Source organism: Orcinus orca, chromosome 13 (assembly GCF_937001465.1).
Source record: "Orcinus orca chromosome 13, mOrcOrc1.1, whole genome shotgun sequence".
In the NCBI taxonomy this organism is placed as follows: Eukaryota; Metazoa; Chordata; class Mammalia; order Artiodactyla; family Delphinidae; genus Orcinus; species Orcinus orca.
The window spans coordinates 56,991,729-57,009,866 of NC_064571.1; the positions used below are offsets into that span (position 1 = coordinate 56,991,729).

The 18,138-nt window shown below is 51.6% G+C and overlaps 1 long non-coding RNA gene across 4 annotated transcripts in view; it reads right to left on the bottom strand.

Moving 5' to 3' along the window:
• LOC117199474 (uncharacterized) overlaps positions 1-18,138 on the bottom strand; it is a 170,290-nt gene that overhangs the window by 15,736 nt on the left and 136,416 nt on the right. The window contains exon 4 of one of the 4 annotated variants that reach the window (XR_004480723.2): positions 306-2,901. The exons of the other annotated variants lie outside the window; for them this stretch is intronic. This is a non-coding gene — a long non-coding RNA (uncharacterized LOC117199474). Of the gene's footprint in view, positions 1-305; positions 2,902-18,138 lie in introns of those variants that run through there. 4 annotated transcript variants of the gene reach the window in all.

The following is an 18,138-nucleotide window of genomic DNA, read 5'->3' on the forward strand; positions in this document are numbered from 1 at the left end:
AACAAAACCTTCCAATTATTTTGCAAGAATAACCAGGAAAGGTGGAAATTTACTAGCTAAATGTCAAATTAAATTGCACAACGGATGGATGGGAGTGAAATACAAATGCCGTGATTTAATGGGCCCAGCGAATGATGCATGTCTATCATTTGGTGACGTATCTCTTACAGCTGTGGCCATTATGAATATCAAGATTCAAAATGTATAAAGTTAAACATTCACTTAGCAAACGATTCAGCAATCCTACTTCTAGGTATTTACTCAAGAGAAATGTAAACGCATGTGCACACAAATACCCGTATGCAAATGTTTATAGCAGCTTTATTCACAATTGCCCTAAACTGGATACACCCCAAATGTCCATCAACTGGTGAATGGATAAACAAACTGGTATGTCCATACAATGGAATACTACTTAGCAATAAAAGGAACAAATTACTCATATATACAACATGCATGAAACTCAAAAGCAATACGCGAAGTAAAAGAAGACAGACACAGAAGATTACATACTGTGATTCCAAATACGTGATATTCTAGAAAAAAGGCAAAAGTATAGGGACAGAAATCAGGCCAGTGATTCCTTGGGGTTGGAAGAGGGGAGTGACTGTAAAAGGGCTTGAGAGAAACTTTTGGGTGATGAAAATATTCTACGTCTTGACTGTGATGGTGGTTACACGCCTCTATGTATTTGTCAACACTCATCAAACCAAACACTTGTAAAGTGAATTTCACCATACATATATTTCGATAAACCTAATGTTAAAAAAAACAGTGCTTAGCATATAATGCTACAAAAACATTTAGTAAAGCAAATATTTTAAAGCATAGAAAAAAATCTATAACCAAAGGGAATTTCCTGGTGGTCCAGTGATTAGGACTTGATGCTTTCACTGCCCTGACCCGGGTTCAGCTCCTGGTCGGGGAACAGAGATCCCGCAAGCCGTGCGGCCAAAATTAAATCAAACAAGGACTTAAAAAAAAAGAAGTATACAACCAAAATATTATCAGGGATAGTCTCTAAGTGGTAAGATTATTGTGATTTTTACTTTTTTCTCTGTGTTTTTTGTATATAAAAGTAAACAGAGGTTTGAAAACTGACTCTAACATTCATATGGAAGTGCTAGGGACCGAGAATCATCAAAACAACTTTTGAAGAGCAAAGTTGGAAAACACTACCTGGTTTCAAAAGTTATTAAAAGGTTACAATAAATCAAGACAGTTTGATATTGGCATAAAAATATACATCAATGGAACAGAATCAAGAGACCAGAAATAGACCCTACACTTTTTTAAAAAAACAGCTTTATTGAGGTGAAATTGACCTATAAGTATTATCCTATACTTACAGGACAAGTGATTTTCAACAAAGGCACGAAGGCAATGCAGTCCAAAAAAGATGGTGTTTTCAACAAATACTGCTGGAACAATGACACACCCATACGCAAAAAGGTCTCTATCTATACTTTGCACCATATACAAAATATAACTCAAAATGGACTATAGACTTAACTGTAAGTAAAACATCTAGAAGAAAACCTTTGCAACCATGGAGTAGGCAAAAATTTCTTAGATATAGCACCAAAAGTATGATCCATAAAAGAGTAAATTGATCAATTGGACTTCATCCGAATTAAAAATGTCTGCTCTTAGCAGACACTATTAAGAGAACGCAAAGAGGAACCACAGACTTGGAGAAAGTATTTGCAAATCATATATCTGATAAAGGACTTGTATCCAGAATATATAAAGAACTCTCAAAACATAATAGTAAGAAAATAATCTAATCAATAACAGATAAAAGATTTGAGATACCACCAAAAACCTATTGGAATGGCTAAAATAAAGGGACTGACCCTATCAAGTTTTGGCAAGTGCACGGAGGAACTGGAACTTGCATACATCGCTGGTGAAAATGTAAAATGGTACAACCACCAACCACTTTGGAAAACTTGTTGACAGTTTCTTAAAAAGTTAAATATATACCTATCGTGATCCAGCCATTCCACTCCTAGGTATTCACCCAGAGAAATGAAAGCATATGTTTCTCAAAGACTTATTCATGAATGCACATAGTAGCTTTATTTGTAATAACCAAATACTGGAAACAACCAAAGGTCCATCAACAGGTGACTGGATACATAAACTGTGGTACATCTGTACAATGGAATATTACTCAATATTAACAAAGAATTAACTATTTATATGTGCTGCAACATGGATGCATCTCAAAAATAATTATGCTAAGAGAAAGAAGTCAGACTAAAAAGAGTACATATGATATGATTCCATTTATATAAAATTCTAGAATATTAAAAAAAAAAGCAGATCATTGATTGCCTGGGAATTGGTAGATGGGGAAGGGGTGGGAGAAGAATTACATGAGAGGAAACTTTTAGGGTGATGGAAATGTTCATTTTCTTGCTGTGGTGATGGATTCAAGGGTGTATAAATATGTCAAAACTTATCGCATTGTATACTTTAAATATGTGCAGTTCACTATAGGTCAATTATAGTTCAATAAAACTATTAAAAATAAACAGATTACTTTTGTAACAATAAATTCCTTAAAGGGTAGAAATAAGAGACTAAAGTCATTATATTATATTATACATATCTTTTTGTGGTTAGTTACTGTGTGGCCCTATTTAATTATTCATATACTATTTAGAAACTTTGTAATGTAGAGATTATGGGTATACCATTATAGTTCCTTGAGTTTGGTTTTGTGGTCAGTTCTATAAAAATCTGTATGTCAGACCCACGGCCAGGAGCATAATCCTCTTTTATAACATTGTTTCTGTGGGAAAGTCAAAATTGACTTGCATTACATTTACATAGTGCCTTTCCTCTGCCCCCAGGCTCTCTTTTCTCAAATCCATCTTAAACACAGTTGCAGACCTATTAAAAAAAAAAAAAATTAGATCATGTTACTTCCCTGTTAAACCCCTCCGTGTTTCCAAATAATAAAGTCTAAACTTCATAGCATGACATTCAAGGTCCTTCCCAACTGACTCCATCTAAGTCACCAGTCCCATCTCCCAGAACGGCCTCTCCCTTTATGCATCTTGAGCCGTTTGACAGGTGCTTTCACCACTTTGAGCCTTTGCTCATACTGTCCAACGTCCAGGTATGTCCTTCCCTTTCGCCTCACTTGTGCATCTGGAAAAATCTCTCACCCTTCAAGATGCATTTTAAATATCATCCCCTCCTGGGAGTCTTCCCAGATTTCCCCAAAACAGAATTAATCACTCTTTTCACTTCACTCCCATAGCACCTTACATATATGTGTACTAGAGCTCTTACTCCACGGTATTGCAGTAATTGAGGTGCTGTATTACTTAGGTTAGAGGCTCAGACGCTACAACAAAAACAAATAAAACCTCCAAATACCAGTGATTTGAGCAAGTTTATTTCTGTCTCACTTAAAAGTCTCAACTGGGGCTTCCCTGGTGGCGCAGTGGTTGGGAGTCCGCCTGCCGATGTGGGGGGCGCGGGTTCGTGCCCTGGTCCGGGAGGATCCCATGTGCCGCGGAGCGGCTGGGCCCGTGGGCCATGGCCGCTGGGCCTGTGCGTCGGAGCCTGTGCTCCGCGGCGGGAGAGGCCACAGCAGTGGGAGGCCCGCATACCGCAAAAAAAAAAGAAGTCCCAACTGGCATGCTGCCTCAGCTCTGCAATGCTGGGATCCAGGCTCCTTCTATCTTGTTGCTCCACCATCCTTAGGGTTTGCAGTCATATGCGTGGACCAACATGACTCTCCAACATGTCTGCCTTCTAGCCATCAAGACAGGGAAAGGGGATGGAGAGAGTGTCTCCTGCCTTTCTATGATATCATCCAGAACTTGTACCATCACTTTATTCACATCCCACTGGCCAGAACTTCGATTTATGGCCACATAAAACTTCAAAGCATCAGGGAAATGCAGTTTTATCCTGGGCGGCCACTTGCTTCACTCTACTTCAGGTGTTATATTATTAGAGAGACAAGGGAAAAATGGATCTTGGGGCAAATTAGCAGTCTCTGCCACAGTTCACCCCTTTGGCCACCTTACTATCTGTGATCACTCTTCTCTTCACACATAAAACACGAACATTGTCTTCCAAGACAAACAACCTCAAACACCAGGTCATCTTGCACCCAACACCTCAATCAGATCTGGATGTGGTTACCTGTGGCCTGGAGAGCAACATGCTTGAAAGACACAACTGGAACTTCCCTGGTAGTGTAGTGGTTAAGAATCCGCCTGCCAATGCAGGAGACATGGGTTCGAGCCCTGGTCCGGGAAGATCCCACATGCCACGGAGCAACTAAGCCCGTGAGCCACAACTACTGAGCCCACGTGCCACAACTACTGAAGCCTGTGGGGCTAGAGCCCCTGCTCCGCAACCAGGAAAGCCACCACGATGAGAAGCCCGCGCACCGCAACGAAGAGCAGCCCCCGCTCTCAGCAACTAGAGAAAGCCCGCGTGCAGCAGCAAAGACCCAATGCGGCCAAAAATTAAATAAATGAATAAATAAATAAATTCATATATATAAAAAAAGACACATCTGCATCCCACCCTCCTCCAGCAGACAATGATGGAACAAGAACCACATATCACATTTTAAAAACAATTCTTACTTGGAAAATAAAACAATGGGAACTACACAGATGGCCCCAGTCCACAGCAATTACCAAATCATGCTAGTTAGACGTTATAAAGACTCCTGTCCTTCTGTTTTCTAGAAGTAACTCCCTTGTCCACTGTCCTCCTTGGCTCTTGGCTTTGTCCTCTGGGAGACTCTTACTAGGTCACTGACCTCCATAACCATATCTGAAGTGGGCATCAAAGAATATGCCTCCCTCGGGCTCCTGGCCTATTTGCTGAGTCAGTTCCATGTGCAGGTAACTCAGCCAAAGGTCTTGTCCTGACAGAGTTTGTCAGGCTGTATTTTTACTGTCTTCCGTGCTCTGCCCAGACCCCTCTCTCAGCTTCATGGCTGCTATCTTCAGGCCATCTGAGACAATAGGCCAGGGTGGAAAGGGAACACCCTTAATCTGATCTTGGCTGCCGGGCTGGCTCCCACAGTCTGGCAGAGAATTCTCACCTGGGAAAGCTTGAGGAAGGCTCAGGGCCATAGTCTTAACTCCTACTAAGGCTGTCTGTTCAGAGCCAACTTTGGTCACATCTGGGGTGCAGAAGCAGTTGGCATTGCCAACTCTTCGAGGCTCCCAAATTCCAGACTCTGAGTCAATTTAGGTTGCAGGCAGCAGGCATAGGTGCCCTTAGCAGAACTGTATTCCCTTCCGTCTCTGCTTGAAAACTGGCTAGGTCTAACCCGAGTTCATCTCTCTTTTCTAGGAATCTGCCCAACGCAGCAAGTAGTCAGGACCTCCCCAGTTCTCAAGTTCTCTACAGGCTCAGAGAGCATGTGGTCTTCCCGTCAAGGTACTGATCAAGATGACAGTTTACTAAATCTTCTTCCAGAGCATAACAAGGGTCCCCAACTTCCCCGTCTGCCTATCTGTGTCTGCCCTACCTGACTGTGAAGCCAGTACCACATAAGTGAGTATTTTTTATGACAGTCCTCTACTTCCAAGTAGTCGAAATCAAATACGGAAAAGATTTTGGCAGCTATAACTGGGGGAGACCAAACATGACAGCAGCTTCGACAAGATGGAAGTTTATTTCTCTCTCGTGAGAAAATCAAAGCTGGTCTGATGGTTTTACTCTGTGACACTCTGGGCTTCTTTTGCCCTTCTGCTTTCCCGTCCCGGGAGGGTGTCCCCGCCTACAGGATCCAACATGGTCACCCCCAATTTTCAATTCCAGGGAACAGGAAGGGGGAAAGGGGCTGGGGAGTATGCAATTCAGAAGTTGTACACACCACTCCTGTTCACCTCCCTTTGGCCATGTGGCTACACTGAGTTGCAAGGGAGACCGTGAAAGGCAGTCTTTACTCTGGGCTGATGTGCCCAGCTGAAAACATGGGGGTTCTATCACAACGAGAAAGAAGGGGAGGCAGTGACGTAGGGGACAATTAGTCATGCCGGTCACAGCCTGTCGTCTCTTAAGAGAACTCTCGGAGGGGCAGAGACCTGTCTCACCATCATCACCTGTGGGCACAGCCAAGTGCCCAGCGGGGGGTCAGTGACTACATGTGTTCAACCTCAAATTTCCCAGACCATAACCCGATCCCATGACGGCAGCCGTCTGTGGCATGATCGTGTTTAAACGGCATCTTCACTGATGTAACCAGGTGCCCCTGGTCTGTGTGTCTTCAAGTTCTCCAGCCTTCTGGAGTCACCTCTCACGCCCTGTATTCCTGAGGGCTTTCTGAGGTGGGCGGCTGGTTTCTCCTGATGCAGCCGGGATGCTACTCTTTTTTTTTTTCTTTTGCGGTTCGCGGGCCTCTTACTGTTGTGGCCTCTCCCATTGCAGAGCACAGGCTCCGGACGCGCAGGCTTAGCGGCCGTGGCTCACGGGCCCAGCCGCTCCGCGGCATGTGGGATCTTCCCGGACCGGGGCACGAACCCGTGTCCCCTGCATCAGCAGGCGGACTCTCAGCCACTGCGCCACCAGGGAAGCCCCGTGATGCTACTCTTCATTGTGGCCCTCAACCCTGCGCCTGGCGTCCCGTTTGAGAACTGCCTCTTGCTAAGCTGATGCCAGTCTCCTCCTTCATCCCTGCACAATGTAACAGAACCCAAGGCTCATGGGTGTAGCAGATATTTAATCACATTTAGGAATAATGGACAGTGATTTTAGCATCAGGTGGAAACGACTTCAAATCCAAGGTCACATTCTACATTCTCAAAATGTGTTGGTCATTCCCTACCCGAGGAGCTTCCCCTTGGCAGTATTCCTCTGTTGGCCTCTCCTCTGCCCCACAAGGTATTTTTCAAGCCTTCTCTCCAGACTCCCAACATCACTCTGTTCTCCCCTATTCCTGGGTCCCTTGAGCGCTCCCAGGAACGGTCCTCACAGCATCACAGCTCTGCCCACTTGCTTCAGCTCAGCCTCACCCCTCCAGGCTGCGCTCACAGGCACTCTGTTTTCTAAACTCTAAAGGCCGATCACTGTTTAAGTAAAAGGACCATTAACCCAGAGATTAATCATGCCCTTCCCATAGAAGGCAGAGGAGGCTACAATCCGTGTGAACTTTAGTCACTTTATTTCCTCCCCACTCTAAGTACAAGATCTCATTCAACCCTTGAAACCCCCCCGCGAGGACAGGTGAGGCCCCTGAGGCCCAGAGGTGTTAAGCCACCGTCCAAGGCCACAGAGCAGCTGAGAGGCAGGGCTGGCCCACACACTGGGCGCCAACGCCCCTGCCTGGGAAGCGTCCAGCATCATCTTGGGTCAACTCGAGTGCTCTGTGACATGAGTCTCATCTCCTCTGTGTGCGGCTCCCAGGGGACGGTGCTCCCTCTTTCTCCCAGACACCTAGCCAGGCTGGGCCCACAGCAGCCTCGTGTGGGCCCACCTGTCCCGCCAACTGAATGAAACGGTCATTGTGGTGAAAACCACAGGGCAAACTGCCTCAAGGATGCTCTCCTTGCCGCATCCCACTAAGTCCCCCAAACACACCCGTTCGGACTCCAGCCTCGCACTCCCTAATGCCCCGTCCCCGCTCACCGGCAGGGCCAGGTCAGTCCCCACTGGCTGGGGGAGGTGGAGGCCGCAGGTGGGAGGAGGAGGGAAGGGGAGAGGCTGGGGCAGGGGACTGAACTGAATAGCTGCTTTCTTCTCAGAGGCTCCCCCCACCCACAGTGGTCATTGATTAACCCTCCAGACCAGATAACCCCTGTATGGGAGAAAAAAAATGTGTGTTTATCTTGGGTCATAAAACATCAATATTGACTTCTCACAGGTGAAGCCAAAGGGGAAAGGGAGAGATGGGGTTGAGGAGGGGGGGTGAGGCTCGCCACCCCTCCCTCTCAAGGCCTGAGACACACTTGCCTGACACCCAGGGGCCGGCCCACCTGGTCTCCTTCCCTAAGGAGAATACTGGGTGATCGGGCTGCAGTAGCTGAACAAGCTGGATCCCACCCCCTTCCACCTCAAAGGCATCCGCAGGCAGCACCCTCCTCAATTATTCTCCACTCTCTGCTACTCAGGGGGGGCCCGTTCCCCTTCCCGCAGCCCTCCCCCCTGCCCTGACCCCAGGAGATAAGGGAGTGGTACAGGTCACAGGGCTGGAGTCAGACTGCCTCTGCTCTGCTGTTTCCCAACTCTGGGGCTTGGACAGATGACCGGCTTGTGCCCCAGTTTCCTCAACTGTCAGATGGGGGTAGTCACAGCAAGCGGTTCAAAGGGCTCTTTAGGATGATTGACCGAGATCACTTAACTCTTATAAAGAAGCCCTAGGAGCTGGAGCTGCTATCAATAGCATCGCCCTCCCCTTCTCGTCTCTCTCTGCTCTCCTCCTCTCCCTCCTGTGGCTTGAGATGCACATCACAAGGTACCTTCGTCCATGCTCCCGGCTGAGGCCTCCCCGACGTGGCTTTGGGGTGAACAGTGCCTGACTCACCCAGGGCCAGAGACCACAGGTGGTCTGACCAGGGCTGGTGGTCCTTAACCCTCTTCCCTCTGGCCCAGAAGGAGTCAACCCAAACATTCTCTCTGGCTGGCATTTTCCATCAGGGGGCCTGAGGAAGGGGTCTGTGGCCACGTGCTGTTTGGGATGGGGGCCCTGGGTCTAAGAGTCCAGCTCTGTCCTCCTCAGGGGACCTCACACCTGCCTTCCAGGGTATTCTCTCCATCCTCCATCTCCTTTCTTCTTGGGGTAAAGGTGTTGCCCCTGCCCCGCCCTGTCCTTCTGGAGGGTCACAACTACGAGGCTTCCAGCCACCGTGGGCTGGGCCCTCTCTGCACCTCCCATGATTCTGGGCTTGGGGAGCAGTGGGGGAGGCATCGGGCTTCTTTGAGCCTCACCTAAGGCCAGGATTCTCTCCTCCCCCGGCCCCAGGTGAGTCTCACCTGATGCTGTGGGAGGCCAAGGCCCCAGCCCTGAGTGCCCTCCATCCAGCTGGCCGGAGGGGGCCCTGTCCCTGGGCACCTGGTCAATTATTAACACTGAGCAAACTCAGGCCGGCAGGCCTCCCAGCAGGGTCAGGACCAGACAAAGGCCCTGCTGTCTCCCTAAGCTGCCATCTTGGTGGGGGGTTACTGGCCGGTCAGTCACCCCGTGGTGGCAACACCCCTGCCTCTCCAGCAGGGCGCTGGAGCGGCTGCCACTCTGCAAGGAATTGGCTAGAGACGGGCCCTGGAAGAAGAAGACGATGGGGTGGGGTTTGGCCACAAGCCTGTTTTTAAGCCTCAGCTTCATATTTCCGAGCAAGCCCGGGATGGGAGCTGGGGAAATGAGGGCCTGCCATGCGGCTCCCCAAGGGGCGTGCTTCTGCAGCTGTCAGCCCCAGGGCTAATGGGGGGGTGACCTGCCTCTGAGAGCAGCTCTCTGCCCTCCCCTCTCTCCCGCCTTCCCCTCGCCCCCCCTTCCTTCCTTAGGAAATCTGTTGAGTGTCTTCTGTGTGCCAAGTCCTTCCTTAGTGTCCCCCACCACCTCTCCCCATCCCCCCAACTTCCACTCCTTCCTGATGCCTTTGCTTGCACTGTTCCATAATCTTGGAAACCCTTCCTCTTTCTCCATCTGAACCTCCTTCCTCTCTCAAGAAGTCCTCCTTGCCCACCCTGATCCCATCCCCCTGGTTCCTCCTACACTGAAGCTCTTACCTCATCGTGCCCGGGCTGTTTCTCCAGGTGCACCGTGAGCTCCCTCGGGGCTGAGAGCCGTGACTGCCCCCTCTCCCCACCATGGGCAACGAGCACCATTAGTAGGTTTATCAGAAATGTCACCCTCAGCCATAAATCAAGCAAGAAGCTACTTTCTTGCAGAACAGCAACTCGGAGGACAACTTTTACCTCGGTCAGAAAATTCCAGATATACAGCAGAGTCCCAGAGTCAGCCTTGCCAGCCCAGACCTCCCTCCAGCTGGCTGCCCAAGACATCTGATGACTCTTTATCATCATCCCCTTCCTCCCTCACTTCCAGCCCAGCCTGCGTGCTCCCTAGATTGGGAACAGACGAGGACACTCCTGGCTGACCCTTATGACTGCCCATCGATCCCGTCCTGAGTGCAGGCCCACCGCTCCTGGCCCCTTCCTCCCTGCGGCAGCCCCACGCCCACTGCTGGGGCGCCACCAGCATCCTTTCCTGAGCAGCGACAGAGCAGTTGACAGTGACACCCTTTTCTTGCCTGGTTGTCTTCGCCCCACTTTCTCTGATATCCTCTCATCTCTCCCCCTCTGTTCACACTTCCTCCCTCCCAGCCACTCAGCACCGACCCACCTGCCCCTGCCCAGGTGCACGTTGAAACAAGAGTTCACATCTAACCCACAGACTCACCATTGCCTACAATACACGGACCACCTAAAAGTTCAAGGTGAGCCAGAGCTATGAGAGAGAGGGCAGCCCATCCTTAGGAAGGCTGAGTGTGACAACTGGCTGCTTATTTAAGGCTGAAATACAACGCAGCAGCCCACCCACCTCCAGCTGAGGTAAGGAAATGGATGGCAGCTTGGGGACAGGTGGTGTGGGCGCCAGGGAGGGGAACTTCTTGCTACCAGGCAGCCCTTCTGTAACATATTCTGCCCTATTGTCTCATAGACGGCCTCATTCTTATCAAACCAACAGCACCCATTTAAAGGCTAAAAAACACGGCAGCTATCCTTAAGGAATCCCGATCAGGGGAGTGGCAGGCGGGGCACCGTGTATCCCAGGCAGAGATGAGCCAACACACACACCTCTTGCCCCTGCTCTTTTCCCCAGGAGCCCTCACGCCCCTAAGACCCCATGCTAGGGACTCTGAGGTTCCTTTGGAATCTTCCCTGGAGGTCTCCCCTTGGTCCTTCTGCCCCGGGCATCCTTGCTTCCCCAACCCATTGCCCTCCTGGGCCCACCCCCAACTCCGTGTACCGCCAGCACCAGCTGACACCCGCTCTTTGCCTCGAGTGGGCTGCCCCACCCCAAGCACAGGAAAGGAAGAAGTGGGGAGAGAAAGGGCTCTTCAGGTTTTCCTTCTTGACTAAAGACCTAGAGACTGGGAGATACCAGGCACTGTCATCAGCAGAAGTTTCCCCACCATACTGAAAGCTGCTGTAATTTATTTTGTCATTCGTTCACTCAGAGCGAACGCCCTCTCTACCCTGCCGCTCCTGCCACCATCCTGGTTACCCCCTCCCCTAGTGAGGAGCACTGAGCACCTCCTGAGGACATAAGATGTGCGCAAGCCCTTGGGTGCTGCTCAGGGAAGACCCCACAGGGACATTCCCACTGGCAAACGCATCCCCCCTGGCTGGGCCTGGAGTTCCCTTATTCTGTGATGATGCCTCCAAGTGAACCAGCTCCCGGACGCTGACCCCAGCTGAAGGCAGAAACGGAGGGTGGGGGACAGCGAGGGAAGCAGGGACGGAGGGGAGAGACAGCAAGAGGCTGGCCATGAGGCTCAGCCAGTGGGGAGGAGTGAATGGAGCGGCCAGGCACGAGGTGAGGGGCCCAGGGAGCAGCAGACCCTCCGGGAGGGAGGCAGGACTGGGGTGCCCCCTTCCACCCCCTCCAGCAGCTCCCAGCGCGGGCTCCCGGCCCCTCCCAGTCCCAGGCAGGGTTTCCGGGCGGGATCCCTCAGGCCCCTCGGTCACCAATCCCAGCACGATGGCGCCATCTGCTGTGAGGAGGGAACAGCACGGCTTACTCCTTTAAAGGGTTTGAGAATTTGGGGTGGCAGTAACTCCCATCTCGGGGATCACAGCCTTGGTTCTGGGCCATAGGAAATAGCCTTCAGTATGGCGCCATCTCCCATCACTCCCAGGCACCTCTCAGGTGGCCAGTGCTCTGGGCGCCCAGAGTCTTTCTTTCTCCTCACTTTCCAGGTGCCCACACCGCTACTCAGGCCCACTTGGATAGGGCTGGAACCCTGCCCGTGTCTCTGGTCTTTGGCTGGACCTCTCCTGACTCACTGACCCCAGCCCAGTGCCTCCTTTCTTCGGGCTGACCTGTGGCCGCAGCTGCCTCTCCACCCCAGCACTTCCCAACTCACAGGTCCTCACCACCTTCCAGCTAAAGGCCGGCTTCTACGAGACTGAGCATCCCCCGGCAGGAGGGCAGCAGGCTGGGGTAGGGGTTTGGCTGGGTCCATGTGAGGCCAGGCTGTTGGGGCCACGAGATCTTCTGAAAAGCAGAGGGCTGGGTTTGTGCTCGACCTGGATTAGACAGTTTCTCTGAGATGAGCTGAGATGGCTCAGTCTGTGGTCCGGGCTGCCACTCAGCCTCTAGGCAGGAGTGGATGCTGCCCAGCCTTCTAAAGGCCTCTTGGGCTCCTTCTCTCCTTTCCACCCCTGCTTCTTCCCCCGCAGGCATAGCCCGGGTTAGTGCCCTCTCCTCCTGGACTCTCCCTCTGCAGATCCTCTTTCCCACTGCCCGGACACTCTTTCCAAGTTTCCGAGCAGATCCCTTCATGCCTCTGCTTAAATTCCTGCATAATCTCCCTGTTGCCTTCTGGAAGAACTCCAAACCACCCCGTCTGGCGGGCAGGGCCACATCTCTTCTGGTCCCTCCGGGTTCATCTCTCGACACTCTGCCAGCCGTCCCGCTGAGGCAATGCCAGGGATGCCTCGTGCTCTGCCACACCTGGGCCTGTGAATGTACCGGTTTCCCAGCCTAGAACACCCTGCCTTGCTTGGCTTAATCCTCCTCCCCTTCAAGAAGCAGCTCAGACCTCACCTCCGGTGAGAAGCCTTTCCTGACAGCCCCCCGACCCTCCTTAAGAAGGTATGCTCCTCGTACATAAACAACCCTCCAGCTCCGACCTCACAAGAACAGGGACCTGGACTTTGTAGCAAACAGGCATGCAGGAATGAATGAATGAACGAATGCATCTGTGGCCGGGGGTGACAGCCAGGAAGATGGCATGCTGACCAACAGAGGACCATGTGGCCCTCTGGGTTTTCTGCCCTCCCCCACCCGCTAAGCCCTGTCTCTCACCTGACCACCCCATTCCTTGTCTCACTTTTAAGTCCCTCTGGGGCCCTACCCTGCCTCGCGCCCAGAAGCCCCCTGGCAGCCTCTCTCCAGTCTCAGAGTGCCCCCTTCTACACACCCTTGGTTGTCCAGTGAGCACGAATCAGTCCTCTCACTCAGCCAGGCCGCTGCAGGTTTCCCCATCTGACTGGTCTGCAGGTACCAGGCCTCCTTCCACGAGGAAGAGCCACTTGGGGCAGGACAAGGGGGCAGGGTTTTTCTGCCCATTCCCGGGAAGCCTCCTGCTGCCTGACTGGTCAGCTCATGTTGTCCTCAGAGAGCTCATATCACTTCTCTTGGACCTCAGACGTCGCATTTTGCGGTAGGGACATTTCATCTAGCCTGCAATACCATAACATTTTTGAGAGCAGGGACCATTTGGGAAAGTGCAACTTCTGGGGCCAAGTTGTCATGAAAGACATTGCTCGTTCCCATGACTTATTCTGGAGGAAGTAAGTCATCATGTCATGAGGACACCCAAGCAGCCCTAGAAAGAGATCCATGAGTTGAGGAACTGAGACTCCCTGTCAACAGACGGCACCAGCTTAGCAGGTGGGTCGTAGGATCAGATCCTCCAGCCCCAGTTGAGCCTTTAGACCACATCTTGATTGTAACCTCATCAGAGACCTGGAAGCATGTGTGATAATACATGTTTATTTCAGCTAAATTTTGGAATAATTTATTATGCAGAAATAGATAATTAATACAGATTTGATGATTTGATGATTCTCAGCTCCTCAAGGAAAGGTCTGACGGATAGAATGAAAAGTACAGGGGACTTCCCTGGAGGTTCAATCCCTGGTTGGGGAACTAAGATCCCACATGCTGTGGGGCAAATAAGCTCACATGCCACAACTACTGAGCTCGCACACCTCAGCTAGAGCCCGCGTGCCGCAAACTGCAGAGCCCATGCGCTCTGGAACCCTCGCGCCACAAGTAGAGACAGAAAACACGCATGCCACAACTAGAGGGAAGCCCGCATGCCTCAGCGAGGAGCCCGCGTGCCGCAACTAAGACCCAAGGCGGCCAAAAATCAATCAATCAATCAAGAAATAATCTTAAAAAAAAAAAGTACACTGTTGCCCCAGCAAACTCGTACAGACATGATTGTGGCAGGGCTGAAAATCACACACTCCTACCCAGATGGGTCAAACCAGAATCATTCTTAATTTTTCTTATACTCTTCTCATCTTGATCTGATGATTCCTACTATTGACAAGAGGGGAAAAAAAGAAAAAAGAAAAGAAAACAAACAAAAAGAAACCTTTAGACTGCCCCTTAGACGTACCTCCATTTCTGTATGTTTAACTCAGTCTCCTTTGAGTAAAATTGCTCAGTTTTCAGCCCTCCCTCATCTCCTAGCCAAGATAATTTCCTGGTGCAAAGAGACGTTTACGGACCTCATGGTAGTGGGAAGAGGAGGTGGAAGTTCTGAGTGGAGTCCTCTGCATTCTTACAAACACACACAGGTGGGACAGGGCTGGTCCCGCCTGGTCCCTGGGGCTCGCTGGTTGGGGTGAGGAGGGGTGGTGCTGAAGTGTGTGGTCCCCACATGTGGCTGGTGGTACAGATCTTGCCTCTATGGCCGCCGGGACCTAGGACCACCTGGCCGCATTCTTCCCAACCACACCGGAACAAGCAGCGTTCCAAGAAGCCACTTCCCAGACCCCTTTCCTCAGCCATTTCAAACCACCTCCTGGTTGGCACCATATTGCTTTGGCACCATTTGAATCTCTGCTTTGCAAAGGGGAGTGTCATTAAAATTTCCTCCCCGCTGCAGTCTGAGTCAATCCCCACCCATCCCTCGCAGCGAGATTTTCCCTCAGAGCCGACTGGGGTTTCTCCCACACCAGCCTCTGAGGTTGAAGGATGGTGCCGCCTTTTTGTTTCTCATGTTCCCTCTTCCTTGGATCCCCCTTTCTGGTCCCATTGCCATCAGAAGCAGCTTCTCTACATCATGTCTGCTTCACCCCTGCTTGAAGCCTTATTTTGAATCCTCCCTCCAGTTCAGTGGGCAATAAGCCTCACTGAGAAGGGCTACAGGAAAACAGTAATCACGGGGAGATAAAAACACATCATTTTACATATCTGCATGCAGAGATCCATAGACACGAATACCAAGACCCTTGCCTATCTAGACGCCCACCACAGACACCCTGGGGTGAAGTGGGACCAGTTCAGGGATTTCTCAGTGGTACCCGAGGAAACCCACTCCTGGATCCTTCCTTTTCATGCTCAATGTTTTTCTCTCCCCATCTCTCAAAGGCCTTGGGAGGGAGGCAACGATACCTCTGTTCAGATCTTCCTAAAGATAAAAATCTGGAGGGGTCCTCTAGCTGGTGGACTTCCACAGCTTAAATGCCTCCTGTCCCTTGAGGCTTCTGGATGCATCCCCTCCGCTGAGCTCCAAATCCCTCCATTGGCTGCACTGAGACTTTGCTAGCTGGTCTCCCAGCGGCTTCTGAAATTCAGCCTGTCCCAAACTGATTCATCCTCTTCCTCAGAAGTACCTGCTCCTCTCTCCCCAGACCCACACGCATCTGGTCCTCTCTTCTCCGTAAACAGTTCTCATCCCTCCCTCCCTCCCCCACTGCACTGGATCAGCCCGCATTTTCTGCTTCCCATCTGGGTCTCCTCTCGCCACCTCCCTCCCAGCCCTTCATGGTGACCACAGGACTTTTCTTAATGGGAAATTAGGTCTTAAACCCTCAAGCTTAAAATTCTTCCCAAACTCCCCAGTGTCTACAGGATAACAACCTTGGCAGAGTGGCAAGCTCCTTCCCAATCCGGCCTCCCCTGGCCCTTCTGCTCTGATGTTGACGAGCTACTTCACGGGTCCCCAGACAGACCTGGCTCTCTCCTGATGTGGCCCCTGTCACACCTGGTGTTGGAATGCTCACTCTCTTGAGTGACTGCTGAACCACTCATTCTTCCAGATCCTGCTTGAGCCACATCCCCTGGGAAAGCGTCCTTCGTCAGACTTAATCACTCCCTTCTCCCGTTACCATGGAACCATATTCAGGTTTCTCCCGGGGTGCCTCTCCCATCCTCCACCATGCAGCCTGGCCACAGCACCATTGCCTCCCACCTGGACTGTTGTAAGTGTCTCCTGACTGGTCCCCCTGCCCTTGCCCTAGCCCCTTCCAGGCTACTGCAGACACAGCAGCCCAAGCGGTCCTCTGAAAAAGCAGGTCAACACACATCTCCCGGCTTAAAACTCTCCAGCACCTCCCATCTCACTCACCATAAACGCTGGAACCCTACAGTGGCCTCTGAGATCCTCCTCGCCAGGTCCTCCTTACCTCTGGACCTCCAACCCTACTCACCGTTCCCTCTCCACCCCAGACGCACTGGCTTCCTTGCTGCTCCTGAACTCCCGAGGCCACCTCCTGCCCCCGGGGCCTTTGCACACCCACCAGAAGCCCATTCTCATCTCCCCTATCAGCTTCAAGTCTTTGTTCCAGTCTCACCTTCTCAGGAAAGTGCACCCTCCCAGCCCTGTGAATACCGCAACCAGCCTGTGCCTCCTGACCCCCCTCACCTGCTCCGTTCTCTTTTCTTATAGCACTTTTCACCTTCTAAACGTATTCTTTAACTTATTATTTATTTTGCGGTACGCGGGCCTCTCACCGCTGTGGCCTCTCCCATTGCCGAGCACAGGCTCCGGACGCGCAGGCTCAGCGGCCATGGCTCACGGGCCCAGCCGCTCCACGGCATGTGGGATCTTCCCGGACCGGGGCATGAACCCGCGTCCCCTGCATCAGCAGGCGGACTCTCAACCACTGCGTCACCAGGGAAGCCCTATTTTTTATTTTTATAGTCTGTCTCCCCTTCCATAGATGCTATGAGCCTAGAATACTGCTGGCACATGGTATACACTCAATAATCAGTCAGTCAAAGCTGTTTATTGGTGGGCTCCCTCAGCAGTCAGTGAAGCCCTAGAGATGAAATCCATGCTCAGTCACCTTTGGATCCTCAGGGCTTAGCCCACTGCCCTGGCCACAGCGGGTATACAAGAACCATTTATTTATTGAATGAATGAATGATTGAATGAATGGGGTCCTGCCCCTTTGGCTGAGGGAGAAGAGCAGAGGCCTGAGCAGAGACCCCTCCACACAAACCATGCCATTGCCAAGTTGTTCCTGGGCCCCTCCTGTGCCAGGATCTCCAGCCTCTTCCTCCAGAGCCTTGCCTCTGCCCTTTCCCCTTGGGGCCAGGCCCCACTGGCCGTTTGTTTAGAAGGAGGTGATAAGTTAATCTCCACTCAGGTAAGGTTGCCTGAATACTGCCTAAGACCGGATGCTTTCCCAGAAAGGTTATGCATTGCAACCAGGGACAATCCCTTAACACAAAGGACTGGAGCAAAGCGGTGAAACACCAGGTGTTTCAGGCTGTAAAAGACATCTGGGGCCTGGGCCGAGCCTTAAGCCAGCCCTGGGGGGAGCCTGCTGTGGCCTCTGTACAGGGTGCCTTGGCCTTCCTGGGTGTCCTCCAGAGGACAGGGACTTGCTGCTGGGGCTCAGCCCTGAGCTGAGGGGCAGAAACTACACCCCGCCGCCCCCTTACAGAGTGAGAGTGAGAAGGCATGGCAGCCAAGGCCCCAGTCTCCCTCAGCCCCTCCTGTCTCACGCTCCCTCCAGGATCTCAGGGGCTACCCAGGAGGTAAAGTGTGGGGATGAGGCTTGGCTCCCCAGGCCTTGGGCGGACCCCCAACGATGTGGGGCTTGGGGGTTTCAGGCTGTTTTTGTAACCACAGTCACGTGTTCCTTCGTGTAACCTGAGCCCCCTGACACGGCATAAGCTTGCACCCCAGCTCCCGAGCCACATCTGCTTCTCATTTCCGCCCAAAGAAAATGGCCCAATTTCCACGAGTCTCTGGCCCAAGCCAAGCCTGGAGCCTCTCAGCAGCCAACCCCACTCAGCTGGATTCCATTACTGGGGTGGGGGGTGGAGGCCGACAGCATTAGAGGCAATGGGTGTATCATGGCGCTGGACAGGGGGCCAGGAGGCCAGAGTGCTTGGGGTGGCTCTGTCAAGACCTCGCTGTGTGTCCTTGGGAGAGTCCCTAACCTCTCTGA